Genomic DNA, 22,672 nt, shown 5'->3' with positions numbered 1-22,672 from the left:
AGCAATGTTTGTGGTACATAATTTGCCGTGCAATTGATGTGTTAATAATTGTATGAATAAGAAGTTCCCAAGGATACTAATTTCGTTGACTGCAATAATTAATTTATTGCTATAGTCCTTTAATCTGGATTTTATGTATCTTCAAGAAAAAATATGACATTATCAAAGACTTTTCTATAACTGGAACTGCAATTTGGAGAATGTATGAACGCCCAGTTTATCATTGATTGTGCTCGTCGAAAGCATTGTGCATAGTTTACTTTTCTGGCGAATTGAGGCATAATCACAGCATACTATGTTGTTGCGTCAGGCACCCAGGGGATCGTGTGCAGTTAGCTGGAAATTTAAGGATATATTTATTTGAGGATCACAACGTATCCAGTAAAAAATCAGACGGAAAAAGCTCACCAAAGAGAACGAGTTGGAAAACTATTAGAACTAGTAGAAGGTGAATTGAAGGTATTATAAAAAGGTGCCATGTAAATAGTTATAACGAAGGTATATTTTTGTTAATTTAAAAAAAAACAAAAAAAAACAAAGAACAATTCGATTATGGCGATAATTATAAGAAGCATTTGCAAAGTTTGTAATGAATGTAATAAAATAAGTGCATAGTGGCACGTGCATTGGCGCACAGGCTTCATTTCTTGTGCAGAATGTGTGTAGTTAGGTGTGATGGTATCAAATGGAATGGAGTTTGTTTTATTGCAACAGATATTCAACTAAACGTTCACTTGATGTATATGATGATTAAATATGCACTTCGGTTAAAGTAAAATACTTCGCTTAAAATTTTATGCTAGTTTACATAGAATGTGTGCAAGAAAATATACTTGTGTAGGAGAAACAACAACTGTGAGTAAAAATATGTGTAGCGGAGCGAAACAAATACAGACTGAAGATGCAATTTTTCGATAATGTGAATTAGCGGGAATTCATTCCTTCCTCACAGGCAGAAACTTGGTGGCATGGCATTCCAGTCAGGATGTAGGTTGTATTTCAGTATTTGTGTTTTCATGGTTGAATGTGTTCTAGGGATATATGTGCTATGTTACACAAATGCCATAATGCTATCTAACTGTATTTCCGTTCGCAAGAAACACCCACTGGAAAAAAATTTACAAACAAAAAAGTAATGCGGATCTTTTTCATGTAGGTCGTTAGGATGGAAATCATAACATTAACTTCTACCAGTTCCTCATTAGCGAGATGCAAAGATTTGATTTACATACTTCTTACGTTCAAACTTATGTTACTGCTGCTTATGGAAACAAATTTGAAACGCTTATCATAATATGCGATTAAAGTCGACAAAAAGGATTATAATAACTAATGACATTCACTATCACAAAATAATAACAAATTATTGAAAAAAAACCTTTCGTTTTTCACCATTCTTCGAAACCATGAAACCAAACCTAAACAAGGGAAGGAGTGCAAAATAGTGCAGTCAACAACACACACACAAAACAGTTCCGTTTGTAAGTTGTTAGATTAGTTCCATTGCTCAATCATCGAACCATAATAGCGTTCATTTAAGGAAACCGACAACACAAAGAAAATGTTAAATAGATCAAAAGAACACAACGTTTCGGACAAAAATAATCACACAGTTCAATCCCACTAATATTGAATATTATAGAATGATAATGATTGTGAAAGGTTCCATTCAAAAATAACGCCTATCCAAACTCGATCATCCAGGATAATACTCAACCGAAAACCTAAAAAAACTGATTGAACTTTGCGGCTCATCCATTTATTTTTTCAAAAGTATGTAAAGTAGTTCACGAATAATAAGAGAGGCCATTCCAATGCAGTGTAGTTTTTTTTAATTCCACAGTCTTCAATAATCGAACTATATATAAATTTATATATTTATTTCCATACTCAATAAACACGACCACTCATTTACTTGGTTTTGTATAAACTATCAAATTTCTGTAAAATCAACATTGTTCTTTTTGTAGCAAAACTAGTTTACAATCAATACAGTGTTATATAAAAATTTATATATTTCCGCTATCAATGAAATCCACTTAAGAATCTAACAGTATGTAAGAGCAGGAGGTAGCAGTCAAACTAATATCTTCAAAAATGCTTCCAAGAAAAAATAACTGTCTTGACATTCCACTAAACAAAACCAAGAGCAACTGAACTTTTGCCTGTATATTTGCAAATTATCGTACCGAAAAAATACGATTCGGGATCCAATAGTGACAGACGAAGAAATTCCAAATGCAACACTGAATACGATGTGGAAAAAAATGATCAATCAAAGCACAACAACTCAGAACGGGGATTCGAAATAAAGGGGGGAAATTTGTAAGGTTATGTCCATAATGTAGCATAGTTTCGGAAATTTCGGCGGATCGTAGTTTCGAATTGATAGGAGGTCTCCTCTGTAACAGTGACGCAGATGAGAGTATGCAGCGCTGGTATGTTTATATTTACCTATAAAGTTACCAACTCATGTTAATATTTGCATATTGTGTTCTTGTCTTCTTCTGATAATCATTAGTTTAGATCGTTGTTGAAGAAGTTCCAGAATGGGTTGTTTCAAGGCTCCGTATCATGTTATCGCGAAATAACAACGTAGTTATAGAAACTCATTGAATTAAATGATTTTCTCATTCCTTCCGTTAATGTTAAGGAGCAAGCCGTGTCAAATTCTTGTGGGGCCGATTTCGGAAATTAGAAAATCGTTATTTGAAAAGATGCTGGCGAAGTTCCTGTTCTTGACAGAAGGTTTATGCAATTGTCAATTTTCTATTAAAATTGGATCTCCTGCCTGCCAATTCTGACTGGAAAATGTCTAAATAGCATTGACGTGGCTTGAAAACTTTTCTCAATAATGATCAGTATTCTCTCATTGGATGAACACTTCATATATTGCTGCTGCGAAGTTGTATGATTTATATGAAATTTCTGCCCTTGATTTAGAGATAGTTAATTCACTTTTCGCCTACTGCCTACATCTAAGATCTCCGCGTACAGCCGTGAGCTGCCAGGCTGCCTTCATCTGGTCGCTGTCCGATTATGCCTACCACAGGCTGTATCGGGAAGCTTTCTCGTTTGCCTCCCACGAATCGACTGGTTGACTGTTCCGCACAAGAATTTTCCCAACACCATCTGCAGAGGGCACATAACACAGACCATCCAGGATTCAATGGCAAGATGATAGAGCTAACCAATTTTAGAAGTGGAGAAACCCGTTTGTGTTATAATCTTACTTTATTTATGCTGACACTCGATGTCATAAATTTTAGTCTTAGCAGAAGCTCAGCAAGTGAATCCTCTGGCGGTGGTTTCTCTGCCACGGGTGCGGAGGACTCACGTTTGCATGGTTCTCTCTTTCTCTTCGGATCTGGGGCAGGGATGTGTCTTCCTCAGAGTTGGGATGACTCGAGAGGGAAAGTACGTTTGCACAAGGTTCCCCACGATTTAGCCTTTACATATTGGAATGTGTGTTATTCAAAAGCGTCGGCGAATGTTTTCATCTTCTTTTCATATTGCCGGGGCCAGTCGCCAGCCATGGATGACACCCTTGCGGGCGCGCTCGTTGTTTGTTAGCGGTTTCGTCCAACGAGGTCGTATTTTATATTTTCATACTTCGTGCAGCTTACTGTTAACATCTGCCATGAAAAGTAATAAAAATTTAAATCTGTCAAGACGTTCGCTGGCGCACGAAATGTTGTGTACAACAACAGCCTTTGCAAATATTAGCGAATCTGGCCCTTTCGGCAGCAGCAGCAACCTTGGACAGTGTACTTGACCGTTTATTGGTTTGTGTGTTTGTCTTCTCGATGCTTATGTAAACTGACCAACATGATATGTAACGGATGGCTTTCGTTTTATCGATTGGGATAAACCATTTCGTTGATGGGATATGATATTAGTCCCTTATAGTGCTGGAAGTGTCAGACCTCCAGGATTGTTCAATCCTGTTTGTATCACCATGTAATCAGCCATTCCAAACCGATATAGTGGTTCTCAGAAGGTGGTAGTTTTGGTCTTTATCGCAAATTATTAGACCCGTATTTTTTTTAATTTTTTTGTTAGAGTGACTATTTACATTTATGGTGGTCAGAAAAATCATTTTTCCACATTTTTGTCAAAAATGACTTTTTTCAAAAATTCATAACATTCGAACCACTGGGCTAATCAGATGTTCGACATATTAAATTAAAACCAATAAGCTGGTCTTTTCTGGAAAAATACTACAGAAAATTTGAATTAGGGTTTCGTTGTTATTGATTATACACCCAGGTTTTTTTTACGCGGGGGATACGTACCTCGTAAAAAAAACCGCGTTAATTGGAAAATCCGCGTAAAAAAACCATGTCACCTAATGATAAATATCAAATGGGACTATTTTTACGTAGAACGGAAGTAAAAAGTTGAGTGTTGCTCGCTTCCGGAAACCCGTAACCCGTAACCCGGAAACCGTAATTTGCTCTGAGGGAACATAAGAGAAAAATGTGAGCTGAGGGGGAGATGTGATATTGCACTGGTCTTTTTTTAAGCGGGTACCGCGTAAAAAAAACGCGTCAATTGAAAAATCCGCGTAAAAAAAAAACGCGTTAATTGGAAAATTCGCGTAAAAAAACCGCGCTAATTGGAAAATCTGCGTAAAAAAACGCGTTAATTGGAAAATCCGCGTAAAAAAAACGCGTTAATTGGAAAATTCGCGTAAAAAAACCGCGCTAATTGGAAAATCTGCGTAAAAAAACGCGTTAATTGGAAAATCCGCGTAAAAAACACCTCGTAAAAAAAACCGCGCAAAAAAAACCGCGTAAAAAACCTGGGTGTAATTGGAAAATCTGCGTAAAAAAACGCGTTAATTGGAAAATCCGCGTAAAAAACACGTCGTAAAAAAACCGCGCAAAAAAAACCGCGTAAAAAACCTGGGTGTATTTGTTTTTTATAGCTGTCATGATCTCGGGACTAAAGGTGCTATATTTTTTAATATTTTTTCTGGAAAGCTGAGGTTTTTCACGTAACATATCTCGAAACTGGACCAATTCAGATGATCGACATATCAAACAAAAGCCAATGAGCTAGTCTTGTTTAGAAAAATAATACACTCTGAATAGAAATGGATTTTGTTTTCGTAATTATTGGTTATATTTACTTTTTATAGCTTACATCGTTTCGGGACCAAGGATGAAAATGGGTTTTTTCACATAATGTATCCGAATACCAGAGATGTGTCATTTTCCGTTTTTAAGTTATGATTTTTCAAAATTAACATGTTTTCAGTTTTCATTCAATATTTCTACGCGACTAGACTGGATGTATGTGACTGTAATCCAATTACGTGGCAAGTGTGTTATTTTTTCAAAAAGGCTAGCTAGTAGGCTTTAATTTGATATGTCGATCATCTGAATCGGTCCAGTAGTCTAAAAGTAATACATTTTTGAAAAAAGTCATTTAAGGGAAAAATGATTTTTTGGATCATCGTGTAACCTTGAAAAATCATAACTCAAAAACGGAAAAAACTGGTTTCGAGATCTGTTATGTGAAAAATCCTCAGCTTTCCATAAAAAATATAAAAAAATATAGCGCCCTTGGTCCCGAGACCATGAAAACTGTAAAATACAAATACAATCAATAATGACAAAACCAAAACCTGAAATTCTTGCAAGCGTAGCATTTTTTCAAGAATTTCCAAGACCGGCTAAATCGGTTCAGTAGTTCACAAGTTATGAATTTTTAAAAAATGTAATTTTTGCAAAAAAGGGGGAAAAATCGATATTTTGGATCACCTTAAAATGAAAATGGGCACCATAAAAAAAATAAATAAAAAAAATATGGGTGGTTTGCGATAAAGAACGAAACTACAACTTTTTACGAAAATCTGAGAACTACTATATTGGTTTGACATGGAATGGCTGTAATAGTGAATATTTTAAAGTATTAACGCTAGAACGAAAGCCGTTGTCTGTGAAGAAGAACCTGAATCATTTTGAATGTCAATTATGTTTGGTTCCTATATGCTTTTTTAATCGATTTCTGCTTTGATAATTTTAATAATTATTATTGTGTTCTAGTGTTATACACGAAAATTTAAGACATTTTTTGGTAATTATTATCAGCACGCCTCGTTTTTGGTTCGAAGCAAACGTCGGCTATATGACTGGGGTTTCACCATTACAGATGTCGAATCTCCCGTCATCGGCTCCGATTTTCTGGAACCAGTACCACAAATTATCAAAATAACATAACATAACAGACAATTCCTTCACTTAAAGAGCATTCCGCGCCGTGTCATGTGTATCGCTTCAAGTTGCCAGAGTTTGCCGAATCACGCTGTCGACACAAGTTACTGCACCGAAACCCCAAGTCCATCCGTCGCACGCTGTTCAGTCTACTGTAGCATTGCAAGGAGAACTTGATGCCACCCCTCAACTACCGAGATTACAAACGAAAGTTTTTCCTGATCTTCACTGGAAGAGGAGCGCTAATCGCACGTCATGCTTAGCTCAACTGCGAAGCTATCCCACTAATGAATTGCAACCACCTCGAGCAAATCGTAATCGGCTTACGACTAGGTGTCTTTCATGGCTATATGTTCTCCACTCAATTCAAGTACCGATCTTCACTACTCGCATGCCAACGTGGTGTAGAATGATGTGTATCATACTAACGCAGCTGATTTCATTGAATCGCTCACCAAACTTGCGTTGAACGAGGTTGTCAACGGTTTTATACCCACGTTTTATACCCATACGTTTCTTTTGAACATGGACAGGTACTCATCGAAACAATGTATGCTATTGGACTGCAACAATCCCATCGATATCTAAATAGGAACGGCAGGCTTCTCAATTTAGCATTTTTATGTATTCAAGAACTATTAGAAGTAATCGAATCTAGTTCACCTCTACTGCCAGTGGACAATTAGTAGGGGAAAGGGGGGCAGTTTCGGACAACGCTTGTAAAAATTAAGTGGTACAATTTTCAACCAAATTAAAAATATAAGTAAGTTAACAGCCCTTCCACCAACAGCTGTCATATGGTTTGACATCTCCTGGTCGTTTATTACTTACGAAAACAACACAGTGCCCTTTTTCATACACTTTTCGAAACTTTTGAGCTTGAAGTTATAAGTATTTCCCTAATTCCTTTGTGAACGATTCAGAAATTCAAGGACACCACCTCAATTAGTGACTAATATGAAATGAGAAAAACGTGCATACAACGGGGAAATGAAGGTCTATTTATTAGATAAAATTATGATTTGTTATCGGATGATGGTGGGGCACATTCGGACATCGTTCACGGGGCACATTCGGACACTGTTTAATACCCCATAAAATTTGTGTCTGATTGTTGTTTACTAGCAAACATCAATTTAGTCTGATTCTCAGACCTAATGGTGGTCCGAAACTACAAAAAGAAAATCGACAGAACCAGCATCAACGAAGATGAGATGGAAAGAGCTACCGAACTAGTTTCGAAAAGAACGTTTTCATAATTCTAGCTCACATGTGGTCCAGCTGGGTCTATTGTCTTTGCTAATTTCCCAACTAACGGTTGCATAACGGGAAAACTGTTTCTCAATGTTCTGGAACATTTGAAAAAGGTCAAAAAAGGTCAAAAATCAATCAAAAAGTCATTGCACTTTGGAAACAATTAAATATTGCCGAGAAAATTGCACAATTCATTCTCAAGAATTTGAATGATCAAATGATTTCACCTACTGGAGCGGAGGTAGCAACTGACTCATCGGGTAATATAACAATGCTGCAAAACATTGCGTCTACAGCACAGATAGATTTTACTTTAGCAACTTTGTCCCCGGAAAATGTTGAACCTTTTCCAAAAACTTCACCGCGGAAAACCATCACTCGAAAACGGAAGAAAGCAAAATCACGAATTTTTACTAACTCTCACAGCAAGCAGTTTCCTTTCAGACAAATACTGATAAACAGAAAAATGCAGAATATGCTGGAAATAAGAGGAAATGGAATTTTTTTTGGCTGTTTTTGGAAAGTGCCTCAGGACTGTCCGAAACTACCCCACACATGGGGCACATTCGGACAAAAAGGCAATTTTCAAAAATTCGAATAAACCATTCGAAATCGCATCAACACACACCTCTAACATGCTCATATAATACATTGATGTACAAATGACAACCAGGATGAATTCAGAATTTTTTTTAAGTTTACAAAAAATATTAAAAAGAAAGAAAAAAAAAGTGTCCGAATGTGCGCCCTCTAATCTACGCATCCTTTGTTCTGCTGCTCGACGAGGACGATTGCGACGATTTGATTGCGCTCAATGAGACTGACGATAATCCTTCCTATGATTTTAACTTATACGATTCCGATTGACTCGAACTCCTCACTGCCTACCGGATTAAAAAATTAAGTACTATCATCATTTCGCGACAAACAAACGCAGTACTTAATGACAATGTGCCTCGCAGAAGACGTTCACTCAGCACAGTGTCCAGTGGACCTTTATGGACTCCTGAACTCCGGAACCTAAACCACATTGTTAGGAACGCTCATCGCCTTTCCTTCAATTCGAAGTCTGTAAGCGTCTCAGCCAGAGGGGGTGGCTGATTATGGAATGCGGTGTCTCGTCCCAAGGCCTGGTAAGACAACTTGTCACGAACAATTCACCAATGATTGATACGACTCGAAATAATCGACAAGGACCTTTGCGACGAATATATGACATCATTGGAAGTTCGAAACGTGGAACTGTAGATCGTTAAATTTCGCGGACATCGAGAACGTCCACACCTACCGTAGTGTTAATATTGATTCAGACCAACACCTAGCAGCTGTCACCATGCGCTCAAAGCCGTCGACCGTTTACAGCCAGTGTTGAGACCGACCACGACGGATAAATATTTAGCAGTTATAGTCTCCTCAAGCTGCTGCCAATTACGCGCAACAATTGTAGACAGACCTACTAAGGATGACTGAGGCGCAGCTTCACTGAACGATGGGTGAGCAGAATCTGCTGCCTGTGTTGCGAGTTCTGCGGATGGTAGTGAAGTGTAAACCGACTTCAGCCCAACAATGTCTTCCATTAAGCGACTTGATGGACGGTGTACCTGACATATTTTCATTTGTGCAACGGGACGTCATATAGTTGGACAGTAGGTCCGCGCAGGCATCGCACATCCGAAAAATGTTTGGATCGAAAGTTCCCAAAATCTCACAAGTACCGCAATGTACCTTTGCACATATCATATGGAATGAATTTTCACATTTTTCTCAAAAAGTCCTACGATCCGAAGCACTGAAAACTTTTTTGCACTTAGTGCATGCCATCCTTACTGGTATTGGATCGATCGCAGAAAATTTTCAAGGTTAGTTATATCATTAGCTACATCATTTTGCATGTAATATGCATCTATGCATCCAATCTAGTGGCACTCCTGCTCATCTGAAATCTCCAGTGAAGCGCCCTTGCCGGATCCTCTCCTTTGAACAGTTTTCCGGGTTTTCTATCCCTTTCTCGAATCATCTGCTGTTCAGGTGCTAGGACCGTGTCGTCAAGTGTGGGTCGTTGGGGTATAAGTACCAAAAGTATAAAAATATCAAAATAGATCAGGTTGGTCTCTAAGAACAAAGATCTTACTATCTTCAGCTTTGCCACCTTCAAAGTCGGTGGGAACAAATCTCTCAGAAACGTTGCCTTGCTTAAAAATATTTGACCAGAAAATGTGTTCTTCTGCGAATTCGGGAACTACCCGCAAAACGGTTCGGTTTCAACGGTTCAATCTGCGAAGGGTGGGGGCTAGTAAGGCCAGAACCCGTCTTTTTTATGCTTCAGTTATCGTCCCAGAAGGCAATGGTTGTGGCGCTGAGAAAGCCCCTAGTCCTCCCGACTCAAACGCGAGATCAAGTATTGTGCCATCCGATTAATACTTGTTCCGTTCGGGGCCACATGATCTGATTCGACCCGCTCTGCAGTTTTAAAGACAAAAAAAAAATGGCTTGATCCGTAGATAACAACAAAACACGAAGATTTTTGACGGTATTCGAGCTATGCCATAAATTTGAGAAAAAGTTATAGTTTTCTATGAACAATATTTTGAATGATTCTGCTGTAGCTATCCTCATATTTTAAATTAAAGTTCCTTGCCTTTAAACCATTATAACACTTGTACTTAAATTTTCACGCCCCAGACAACGTATATAATCACGATTCCACAGAGTTACACGTCCTATACCATTGTGCGTAGCATGAATATTATTCATTCAAGGGTGTTAAAAAGGTGTGTGAGTTTTTGAACCTGAACAAAAATCGCGTTCGTTAACATTTCCAGTATTCAAATGATATGCAATGTCATATATGTACAACACAACATCACTGATTGTGAAAGATTCAATTTAATTTTGAATAACATTTAGTGGTTCATTACCGTCGCGCGCTGGTACTCTCTTCTTACACTGTCACATGATTACGGTTACGGTTGAGTCTTTGTAGTTTGGTAAAATCCATATTGGATTGCTGAAAATGAAGTATTCTACAATCATGCTAGCGGCGCAAAGCGCACAATTCAGCTTCTGTCTATCGTCCTGTTTGTCGCTGTTGGTGAGGGGGGAGGAGTGAAATCGTTTCGATTAGGGGTGGGTGAAAACGGTGAAATAATGAGGTTGATGGGTGGATGATGGTGGTGCTGAATAGTGAATGGGAGCAACATCACAAACCCAAGAACATTTTTTTTCTCGCTTGCACAACCAGCGCACTCGCTACTATGAACCAAAAGTGAACTAACGTGACAATGGTGATACACACACGTGAAATCAGACAGAACGTAAATGCAGGAGTGAAACGAGAATAACTAGAACAATCTCGTATGGAGAGAGCGGAATGAGTGAATCCGAGATTTATCGATCTCATAAACTAATGGAATAACAAAGAGGGGGGAGCAGTGTGAGGTATCGGGAAAATTGACAGCAAATTGAAAATATATTGGGAAATAATTGCACCAAAGTGGATAAATGAGGAATGGAAATGATAAAGAAACAACAAAAAACACATGAACAAAAAATATTTCGCTTTTCCTTTATTAGTACGATTGCATTGCACTCTTATGGGTGTAGAACACTATTTAATTCGAATGTGACAAACTGCCCAATTGGTTAGTAAACGTGGATGGATGGATTAGTAAGCATTCGTTTTTTCTTATTTGAATCTAACGGAAAATTGTTCACATTCAGTAAATGTGAGAGAAATATGAAGCAGCTCATTTTTTGAAGGAGTATGAGTATACTGGTATTTCAAATTTTTCATGAATTTTAATGCAGGTTCGATTTATGTAAATAAGGAAAAACAATAAAATCATTCTCACTATAACATAAATAAAATAAATATCGAAGATCTATTACAGATTCCTATATTATCAAATAAAACCTGACACTATCATTGATAGGATTCGATTAAACGTTCTATTTGAAATCTATTTTGGGTAGTTAAAAGTGGCAAAGCATTTTATCAGTTTAATCTGAATCCTAGTCCTTGACAATTGATTATTTTTGGTTTGGCGGTGACAGTTCCAAGTAAGTGGTAACAGCTAGGAGACAGTGAGAAGTTTCAATGACTAACCTGCCTATTTACATTCAATATACAATTTAACATTAATGAAATCTCAGCTTTTCCAACTGGAAACTCAACTAACTGCGAATAATTATGATCGGATCAATGTTTTTCATCACTCATACAGTATTTGATTTGATCTTGACATGCTCTTTTCATGCGCATGTACCTTCTGTTTGTGCTTCTTTTGTGTGTTCTATTCACGCGCGGACAACTGCTCTTGTTACAATCTATCTAACTTAACATAATCGTGATTTAGTGCTTCGTTTTGAGTTCATTAGCATCATTCAGAATTGTAGCGGAGTTGTAGACACCTTCTTTGGCGTTGTGATGCTCAACATTATTTGGAAATCTGCAGTTTATTTTGAGATAACTGAAATCACGCTGAAGACATAATGGGCCTGATTCTCAAATACACTTCGAATACACTTCACGGTGGAAACGGAATGAAACATATCCGCGATGACAACGGTACGGTGTCGACATCTGGATACGAGATTAATTTCCCACTAAACTTATCATTGTAATATCAAATTATCTTCAGATGAAATTTTTGTATGAGATTATTATACCACATGAAGAAAACAAAGTTTTCCACTCACATTGAATACCAGTTTGATACGAAGAATTTATTTTTCATAAATGGTTTTTTATTTGAAAAGTGCTCATTCTGCCTGAAAACTCTGTGAAAATTATCTTCGACACTTCACTAACTCGTAAAACGTAGTTCAATGGCGTCTCGTTTATTTCGTTTCCACCGTGAAGTGTATTCGAGAATCAGGCCCAATATGTTGGAATCTTTTATAAATTAGGTAATGGAATTCTAAGAAATAAGAGTTGTTTTTACATTGAAATATTTTCTACCTATACGGATAGAAGAGCGCTTTCTCTGTAATTTCTCGTCTGTTTCTGCGGTAGGTACAGGAGTTAATTTTTCAAGACACATATGAAATTCGTGCGTCTACCAGGAATTATAAAAATGGCGAATTGTTTTTTTTTTCTTGATGTATACTGTTGTTATTTTATCAACAAACGAACGCACAACTATCCAAACAGTGGAGAGCTCTTGTTTCAAGCAATAGTTTTGGTGTAAGATTATGCTGAATTTAGCGGTTTTTCATATGTGAAATAACAAACCTAATCATAACGAAAATCTCATAACGATAACGCAATAACGCATAACAATAACTATATGTCGACCAATATCTTTCGATTGCCTTATTAAGACGGTTGTCGGACATTTGGCATCAAAATTTTTTTTTAAACCCCGATTTTCTTCACTCTCCCTTTGGGCGATTTTTCGATTTTCAGAAAACTTAAATTTTAAGATCTGCGACAATAGTAAATGAAGAAATGAAGTCCGAATGAGTTAATATTTTGCATAGAGTATCTTATCGTGCAAATCAACATTTCGCAGGAAGTTGCTTATGAAAAATCGATTTGACGATTTTTATTGACACACAAAACCATAATTTTTGCCTCGTATTCCCAAAAAACCACCAGAGAAACGAAGTCCCAGAGTGTCGATTTTCGACAAAAAAATCGAGTTGACAGTAGATCTCGACGTTTCATGCACTTTGAAGACATTGGCATCAAAATTGATTCTTCGAAAAACCCGATTTCTCATGCTCCTCCTTTGGGTGATTTTCCAGAGTTGAAGGACCTGGGAATAAATTGGTGAAAACCAGGTGCACCAAGAAAGGAGAGATGCTCTCCGAGCTAAAGAGGGATCCAACGATCGAAAGTTCAGCTTTCATGAAACTAGTCGAGAAGTCGCTCGGCGAGGAGACGAAAGTAAGAACTCTATCCCAGAATTAGTGGTCGAGTGCAGGTTTTTGGACGTAATCACTACAGACGAGGAATTATAAGGCTAAGGCATGAATTATAAACACAATATAAGCTAGACGATATACCGATGACGATCCGAAAGGATCCGAAAGGTGGCACGCAGACGTCGTCGATGAATATTTGGCTCAGGCAATCAAGCGGAAGGAGAGATGCTTCAAGTGCATAGTGCACTGCGCATGAAATGTGGCGAGAAAGGTCACGTTTCAAGAGACTACACAAAGCAACCGAAATGTATGCTCTGCTTCAAATGTCTCTCGTACAAGAAGGTGATGACAGATTTGCAGTAACGGATGTATCTATTGCAACACAGCTCAACAACTTGTTTCTATTGTTAACTGGCAGTTAACAATAGAAACAAAATGCGGTGCTGCAATCATAGTTAAGCCGTATCGAGTAGCTCACGATAACGGTAACTGAGTGACGAACAGATCAGAGATGGCTGCAATATAGGCGATGGTTCATCCAGGAAGTGGTTGGGAGCTGAAGGTTTTGTAATCGCCAAAAATAACGTCATATGTAGTTGCTACGCACAAGCGAGATAGACAATGCATTAGTTCCACCAGATGCTAAACGCAATGACCTCGGGAATAACTGGAAGAAGATCAATCGTCGTTTGAGGCGACTTCAACCCTTGGGCGGTGGAGTGGGGAAATAGATGTACCAACGTAAGATGGCACAGTCTGAGGGAAGCTCAAGGTACCACCAGCACCTTTTGGAAAGATGGCCGCGAATCCATCGTCGACTTCACTTTTTACAGTCCGTCGTTGATGGCGAACACAGAGTGGAAAGTGTGCGAATTGTATTCGAATAGTGATCATCAGACAATCCGGTATGAAATCGGTCAACGGCACATGTTACAGTACAGAGGAAATAGAGTCACGAAAGAAGTGAAAACTAAATAGCGGAGCCTCAGCTCTCCAGAGCTCTCCAGAGCGTTGAGGGCACAAGGCAGACACCGTCCGGAATATCTTAGGTAGCCGTGATCCTGATCTTCTGCTTCATCTATACCTGTTCCTTAGAAACGCCGATGTTAACATATAATGAATTTTCCTCCGTTGTATCCCTGTATCATATCCCTCCTATCCGATCGAAAAGCTTTTACTTAGTCGCGGCAATACTTACACATACACATACATACACTTTACAGATACACGAGCCGAAGGTTGTGCAGGCGACTGATCATTCAACAAGAGCCAAAGATTGTACCACTCATGACAACTCTACACGAGCTGAAGATTGTGCCGGCCAGTGACCATTCTATCCTGGATTCCTCGAGTCAAGAGAGATACATCATGATTGATATGGGGTACAGTACCCCGTGTCGGCGACACGTACAGAGCATTGGATACTGCAACATCCCAAATAAGAGAATACGATGTAATACTAACCTCGAGTCAACCGCGAGTAATCGGTTACATATTACTAACATAGTCGCAAGGCAATAATTGTCGTAATATTAAACTCCCGGCCCCGTGAGGCTAACGCCATATGAGACTTAATAAAAATATATATTTTGGGAAAATAAATCGACCGAGTTTTTTCGACTAGTGTACGATTCATACTCAGTGCATTCAAAAAGTTGCTATCTCTGCTCCAACGCGCAAACTACTTTCCGCCTACTTCTGGCCAGCTACCATTTCTGCACAGTGCATTCTACTTGGATACCGTTTTTGCGGCTGGAGGAGTGTAGCAAAACGTATCTACCTAAGTCGTCAGTTAATAGGAAATTTCGATACTTCTAGGACTACGAACCAGCGAATTTACTAGGAGAAGTGGTGACAGAAGAGAGTACTATCTTTTCTGGAGCAGCATGAGGTAGATTGCCTATTCTGAACGGACTTGGAAAGCTGCCACTACTCAAACTCCACTGAATTCCATAGTGGTACAATGAAATTTACGCGACAGGGATATGAATCTGGCCAATACTCAGGAACTAAGGGCAAATGAAGAACACTGCCAAACCTTTTTTGTACAGAGATAAGGACCGAACAAAAAATCGCGCAAAACTTCACCAGTAGCTTTAAAAAATCGTGTTTGGTACACAATTTGAAAATTTTTTTTTTGTTCGGTAGATAGGGACCGCATAAAAAAAGTTTCCCCCAAGAAAATAACTCAAATCCACGCTGTTCAACTTCGATTTCCTTTTGTTTCCCTGCTCTACGATGGGATAGTTTGCCTTTTCGGTTGCTCGTGGCTGTGTTGTGCTTTTAGTTGCATGTCGAAACTTGTTGCTGTTAGAAATCATGTCATGCGCAACCTAGATCATTTCGTGGAAGGATGGGAATGATTTGAGAATTGTATGATTTAGACGCAAACATGCTTTTTTCGCACTGAAATGTATATAAACCATTGAAAAAAAATTAATTCGACGATAACTTCGTCAAATATGTTTCTTTTCATGTACCGCACAAAAAAAAATGGCACAAAAAAATCGCACAAAAACAGGTTTTCCTGTACTTGTCATTTACAAAGTACATAGGGAAAGTGGGGGCATAGTGGTCACCCTAAGGGATATGCCCATTTCCAGCGATAACATACCGCTACAATTCCCGTTTTTCTTAGAATATTATAGTTCAACTCATTGTTGTTCAAGATAGCATACGGCTTTTACTGTAAAAAATCAAAATAGTACATTTTTCATCATTAGAAAAAAAAAATTAAAAATCGATTTTTTTTCTTGTAGGTAAAGTGGTTACCTAGTGGGGGCAAAGTGGTCACTTGCACATATTAAGCTAAATGCGTTTTTTTCGTCCAAATTTGTTCAAATCATATTCGATATAGTAGGTACATGTATGAAATAAACTTGGTCTATTCACCTAGAGTCTCAATTTAAATTTTCTGATGCTTACAAAAACATTGAAAGAAGCACATAATGTTCCGCAAAATGAGGCTTGGTTTAGTTGGGGTGGCATATTTTTCCAGTGTCAAAGCCACAAAAGGAACCTCTTCAAGAGTAGAATGTGATGAGGTATATTAGCTTTAGTCAACAGAACATTGTAAGTCGTTAGGCACCTATGACCACTTTGGCCCCAAACATCAAACTAATTTCTATGCTAATTAATCGCTAAGATTGAACAAAATATATGTTCAACTCTCCTAGAATATGTGAACAGTCGTCCAAACTGATGATTTGTCCAACATATCAGATTGAATAAGTTAAACAGACCTTAAGCAATCAAAATGGCCTAGTTTTGTAATTTTTCAATATTCAGATGGACATTAAAGTAGGCCCCAACAAAATTTTCGTGTCCCGAATTTTACTTGTTTAATCTTCACCCCAGTGAACTACTCAGTGTGGCGCGTCATGGATTCCAAGTTCGGCTGAAAAGTTCATAAGGTTGACGTCTAGATGGCGCCTCTTGCAACAATCTACTTGACTATCACAAAGCACCATCTTTCAATGGATACGTGGCAAAATTTGACAATAATCGGTCGATTGCTCGTGAGTTACTGAATCGAGAGTGAAGCAGTTTTTGTTATTGTGACAAAATGGGAAAATCACAAATCAATGAAAACAATGGCAAAATTGCATGAATTGGGCTTCCAATTGTTTCCGCATCCACCGTATTCTCCAGATCTGGCCCCAGCGACTATTTTCTGTTCGCAGACCTGAAGAGAATGCTTGCTGGCAAGAAATTTAAGACCGATGATGAAGTGATTACCGAAACTGAGGCCTATTTTTGAAAAACGGAAAGAGTACTATAAAAATGGTATCGAAAAGTTGCAAAATCGCTTTAATCGCTGTATCGCCCTCGAAGGCAATTATGTTGAATAATAACATTGAAATTTGCAAAAAAAAAGGTTTTACTGTGTTACCTTATAAACTTTTCAGCCGAACTGTTACAAGTACAACAAGCTTCAAAAAAGCACTGGCTGGTACTTGGGGACAAACCAATGAGGTACCGATTAACTAACTAACTAAGTATTGGTAAACAAAATATGGTGTCGTCATTATTTGCATTCAATATGGAATGTATATGGAAGAAACAAAACATGTTTAAATAACTTACGGTTTCACGATGTTATGATTTTTTGATAGATGACAATTGTATTGTGATTTATTTTGATAAAATTGAAAACCCATTCATAAAAAGGTCTAGAGAACAATCATATTCTTAAACCTCTGGAATAGCAGCATGTTTAATGAAATGTTGTTTAATTGTACATTTTTTCTCAAAAATTGTTGAAGATGAGAGAGTGAAAAATACACACCAAAATATTACTTCATCTTCACTTCATCTTCTTCGACATGATTCTACAAATATTCTCTGCACAACGCCACATTATATAATACTCATATTCAGCGAGAACTCCAATAAAATATTTGTTTTTTATTAGCGTTTTACATGGATGTGGAAGGCAATTGAATGTAAACACAAATATTGACGTCACGATTCGAGAAGTAGCTATGGCAGCGCATGCTATCATGCACACTACGGTCGCAAACACTAACATCTGCTCCACCTATAATTCCTGCTCATGGGAGACAAACGAATCCGAACTGTATTATGATGAAAATCGAATAAGGAATTTTTTATGGTGAACTGTGTGCAAATTTTTGGTGCTAAAAATTTAAAATTCGAAACAAACACATCGATTGTCCATCAGATAAGAAGTTTTCGATTTTTTACTGTTTGAAGAAAAGTTCCACATTGGATAGACGTTTAAAACAATTTAATTGCAAATAAAAATATTTTTCGTCAAATATTAGTTATGTTCCGAAAGTATTGTGGAAGAAACTCTAGGAAATTAAGTCAGTGTCCGAATAAAACAGTTTCCAAAATGGAATCCAATTTCAGATAGTCCACTTTCGTATCCTAGTTTCACATTGCCATACAAATGAAACTCAAATTTCTGCAGAACTTAAGAACTATGCAAGAAAAAGGAACCAAATTTGGCATGTGGAGATTTAGAAATGTTTTTATGGTGATTCGATACTCTTCTCTTCTCTTTGAGGCGGGGCTGCCATACAAAATAAACACAAATTTCTGCAAAACTCAAGAACTAATCAAGCAAACGGAATCGAATTTGTCATATGGAGGTTTCAGAGAGCATGATACGTTTCTATGGTGTTTTCGACGCTTCTCCCCCCTCTCCAAGAGGGGGAGGTCACATAACTCAAGAAGTAAGCAAGCAAAGAGAGCCAAATTTGGCACATGGAGATTTTAAGAGGCAAGGAATGTTTTTATTGTGATGCGACACTCCTTTCTTCTCTTTAGAGGGAGGCTGTCATACAAATAAAACACAATTTTTTGCACATCCCGAGAGCTAATCAAGCAACGGGATAAGCACAAAACTCGAAGAAGCAATCGTCATATTTGAGATGTCATAATTTTAGTATATTTTCTGTATCAAATATGTATTCCATGTAAGGGAGAAACATGTTATTTGCAAGTGTTTGAAAAATCTTGTACGAGAATTGTGTCTAAAAATAATGTTACATCAAAACGACGAGTTTTGGTCATTAGAAAATTTATAGTTAAAGGAAATTGTAAAGGGTCAATTGGAAGATCAATCAATCAAAAGTTCTGCGTTTGGACCAATGAACGTTCGCTTAGCAAGAAAACGTGAATGCTTGAAGGTATTGAGAAGAAAAAAAAACATTTTGGGCGGAACGAAGTTTGCGGTTCAGCTAGTAGCATATAATCTTCTTCACCCAGTTGGTAAACCAGTTATAACTTCATATAAGAGCCCTCCCTATATGTTTGAAGCATATAGCATCTTCCCACCTAGCGGTGAAGGAAGTACTAACGAAACGCGGTTCCATGCTTGAACGCGAAACAAGTTTGAAGTTATTTCTCCATTAGTAAATTCCTTCGCAACTATGATTGATGCTATAAAAGGATTTGCATCCGATGGTGAATATCAATTTATTCAGCATTATTCATGGACTACGAGAGCTGCCCTTCTCGGTTGTTGCGAAACAACCAGAAGCATTCCTCACAATTAGGATAGTCAGAGTTATGCGTATGAGTTGAAGGAAGACGGTCGGTGTAAAATTCAATTTTCTTGGACAGCTCGAGCTCCCGCAGTAAAGACTGAGTACGCCATCAACGCTTCTACCGTAGTGAGTAATTAAACTTTACCAACAAACTTCATCTTAACGATATAAAATTCGAACCTCAAGCAGCTGTGAGTTCCTGACAACGTTTTATTCGAGAATAAAATATTCGATGAGATTATTTACAAATATACACAACTCGCTAAAAATTCACTTGTCGGTAATGGATCTATTTACATCCTTCTTTGGTATAACTATCTCGAGCTTCCCGAACGCTCCCTATTATAGTTAACTTCGTCTTACATGCTAGTTATTGTCGATACCACATCATGTTCTACTAAATGATATTTGGAGGCGCCTCGAAACTGTTAATCGAGAGCCGAGAGTCTGTGGCGTAGCAACCGATAGGAACGCACAAGGATCCGCTGCGATATGTTCGTCGAATAAGTGACTGCGTAGCAAAGTTTAACTTTATGCTAACATTCGTATTCCAGCACGAGTTCGCTGCCATGCTGCTTGTGTGATTTGGAAACGATTACACGATGCGGACCACAGCTGCCGACAAAGCCAGGACTCGCAACGGCAGCAGTTCCGCCCATCTGGGCAAGGTTCACGGCAGCCGCCCTGCTGCTGAACGACCGGGAGCTTGTCAGTGAGCTCTTCTGATTGAAATCATTGGTGAAACTATGCGCTCGACCCCTTGTCGTGTGTCGCTCCAGAGCGCTAAAATTATGGTCGACACTGACGTTTAGTGCAAATTTCGCGACACCACCATCATCGTCATCATCGTCATCATCATCATCATCATCATCGGTGCTATCATCATCATCATCAGCAGCATTATCGCCGACAAGCACAGGGAAAGCATAATCATTATCGTCATCCACAGCTTGTTCGTTAACGAATGAATCGTTTCTAAAACTTTCGATATCGATAATGCCATTTCCATACGGGTATGATTTATTTGTAAAATATCCCAGCGAACAACTGTTGGGAGTTAATCCTCGAGCCCTCGAGTCCGCCACGGTTGCTGCCCTCGTGCTTTGATAGTGCTCCAAGTAATCCTTTTGACACGTTAAATCAGCTTCGAGTGGTGATTTTCGATGACGACTATGAAGATACTGTCGAGGGTGGAAGTGGCTGTTGTTAGGTTGCTTACGAAGCCTTGAATCACGTGTCTCGCGCCGATGGGGTCCGCTATCCCGGATGACGATTCGGGGGGAAAGTCCTCCCGCTTCGGATTGACGGTTAGTCTCGCTGACCTTCCGGTGAGTATCGAGCGTTCCATTCGCTTCATATTCCAGCCCCTCGATATTATCCATGATAATCGAGCAATCAGAATGGTAGTTATGATATTTACGATGAAAGGTATTTGTTCGCAGTGCATAGTACCTGTTATCGGTTGGTATTAAGAGGTTCAGTTCTTCACCGGCGAGATTGTTGATTTTGCATTTGGAATTGCGCTTCGGGGAATACTCACTTGAATTTCGCTCATAACGCTGAAATGCTTCATCCGAAGTACGAGTTGTTTTTTGCATTTTAACGTTACTGGAACCACTGTCAGGGACACTGGAGGAAGGAGCACTGTAAACGGAAGCATAGTCACTGCTGCTTAATGAACTAGAAGTCGTATTGCTCTTGCCACTTCTCTCCCCCTTCGATGTTTTCTCATCGTTGAACAGATGATTCTTGGGCACATCTTTACCGAACTCGCTCCCCATTTTAATAAGACTATCTAATTTTGTTTTATTTGCTCTACAATAGGTGGAAGTGACAGCATGGTTTCTCACGAATTCGTCGTTGTTCGCATTCGTTGGACCGCTGCTCCACGTGTCATCCAGCTGAATTAAATTTTGCGCTTCCTTATTTTTATTGTTACACTTCGAATCCAGCACTTGCGTTGTTGCTGTTGTAAGCATGTGGTCTAAGGTTTTCGTGCAAGATTTAGCGCGTTTGTGGTGGCCGGGTCTCGATTTTCTGGCGGCTTTTGCGCTCTGCTCGGGTTCGTTGTCGAAAGTCGCGTTCAAAAACGTATCCAGGTATGTTAGATTTTTCGTTAAATCCAGCTCAGACTTGTAGCTCTTATATACAATCTTATTGCTAAGGTTGACTTTTTCATTCTCTTCGTACTTATGGGTGGCTTTTATTAGGTCATCCAGATTGTATGAACTGATGTGATGGTTGCTTCTATCCTTCGTGCCTCCGAGCAGTTTACATTTTTGGCCTAGCTTCAGTATTTTCTGCTTGGCTCTATTGAAATATTTTCGATCATTTTTCTGCCCCTGGTGAGGACCCAACACTAAATGCGATTGATGTGACACAACAGGCGCTTGTTGTTCGAGATGTATTGTTTTGTTAGGAAAATTGAGATTAATGTTTTTCAAATGGGGCGCCGCCTTTTCCAATTTCTGCCGGGAGCCGAATGGGAAATGAAACAGATCGGCACCGAGTTTCAGTCCTCGTTTATTGACCGCTCTCCGTTTGGTACTGAACTCTGAGTAGTCCGGGGGGAAATCAAGGTTCGGCTGGGTATAATCCTGGCGTTTGAAGAAGCGTGTAGGAATGGCATTTTTATTACTTGCATTGTTGACTTTTGTACTTGCGATTCCGGGCTGTTCTGTCAACAGGTTCGACCGACCTTTATTGTTCTCCTGGATGTAAGCCCGGTGGGACACATTGGATTTCCTACGGATACGTTTCCTCGAACAGTGACTGCTCAGGCTGCTGTAGGGACGTATGTTCTCGTAATTGTTTTCGTGCTTCCTTGTGTGGTGTTCATTCAAAGTTTTCCATCCGCCAACATCCCCATTCAAATCATTAACTATAAATTCTGGTCTACTCACGGGAACAATCGAATCGTTATCAAATATTTCCGACCGGCAAAATTCATCGCTATCGTTGTTGTTATCATTGTCACGTTCGTTGCAGTATGACAACGATAAACTTTTGCTATTGTAATTATTGCAAGCTTCCGTTGTTCTTCCGTGTATCCTTTCACTTTCCTCCTGCTCGGGTTCAACGGATACATCTGGTCGGTTTCCGATGTCACTGATAGAATTCAAATCATGCGTCACTAGCGACTTCCGTTTTTCGGTCCTCTGCTCCTCCACTGTCGGCCCGTCGTCCTCCCACTTTCGATGATAGATACCGATGCTGGAGTTTGCCTTAATTAAATTTCCTTTTGTCTCTTCCCTTGCGCTTGCAACATTTCTACTGTCCTCCACGCTATCACTTTGATTGTTGTTACTATCA

At 38.8% G+C, this 22,672-nt stretch overlaps 1 protein-coding gene across 9 annotated transcripts in view; it reads right to left on the bottom strand.

The window, feature by feature from the left end:
* The window catches only part of LOC129775044 (irregular chiasm C-roughest protein), a 354,255-nt gene that overhangs the window by 55,672 nt on the left and 275,911 nt on the right, over window positions 1-22,672 (bottom strand). The window lies entirely within an intron of this gene.

The sequence above is a fragment of the Toxorhynchites rutilus genome, chromosome 3, assembly GCF_029784135.1.
Source record: "Toxorhynchites rutilus septentrionalis strain SRP chromosome 3, ASM2978413v1, whole genome shotgun sequence".
NCBI lineage: Eukaryota > Metazoa > Arthropoda > Insecta > Diptera > Culicidae > Toxorhynchites > Toxorhynchites rutilus.
Note: the sequence above shows the minus strand (reverse complement) of the source record. Positions and strands in the feature narration are given on the sequence as shown.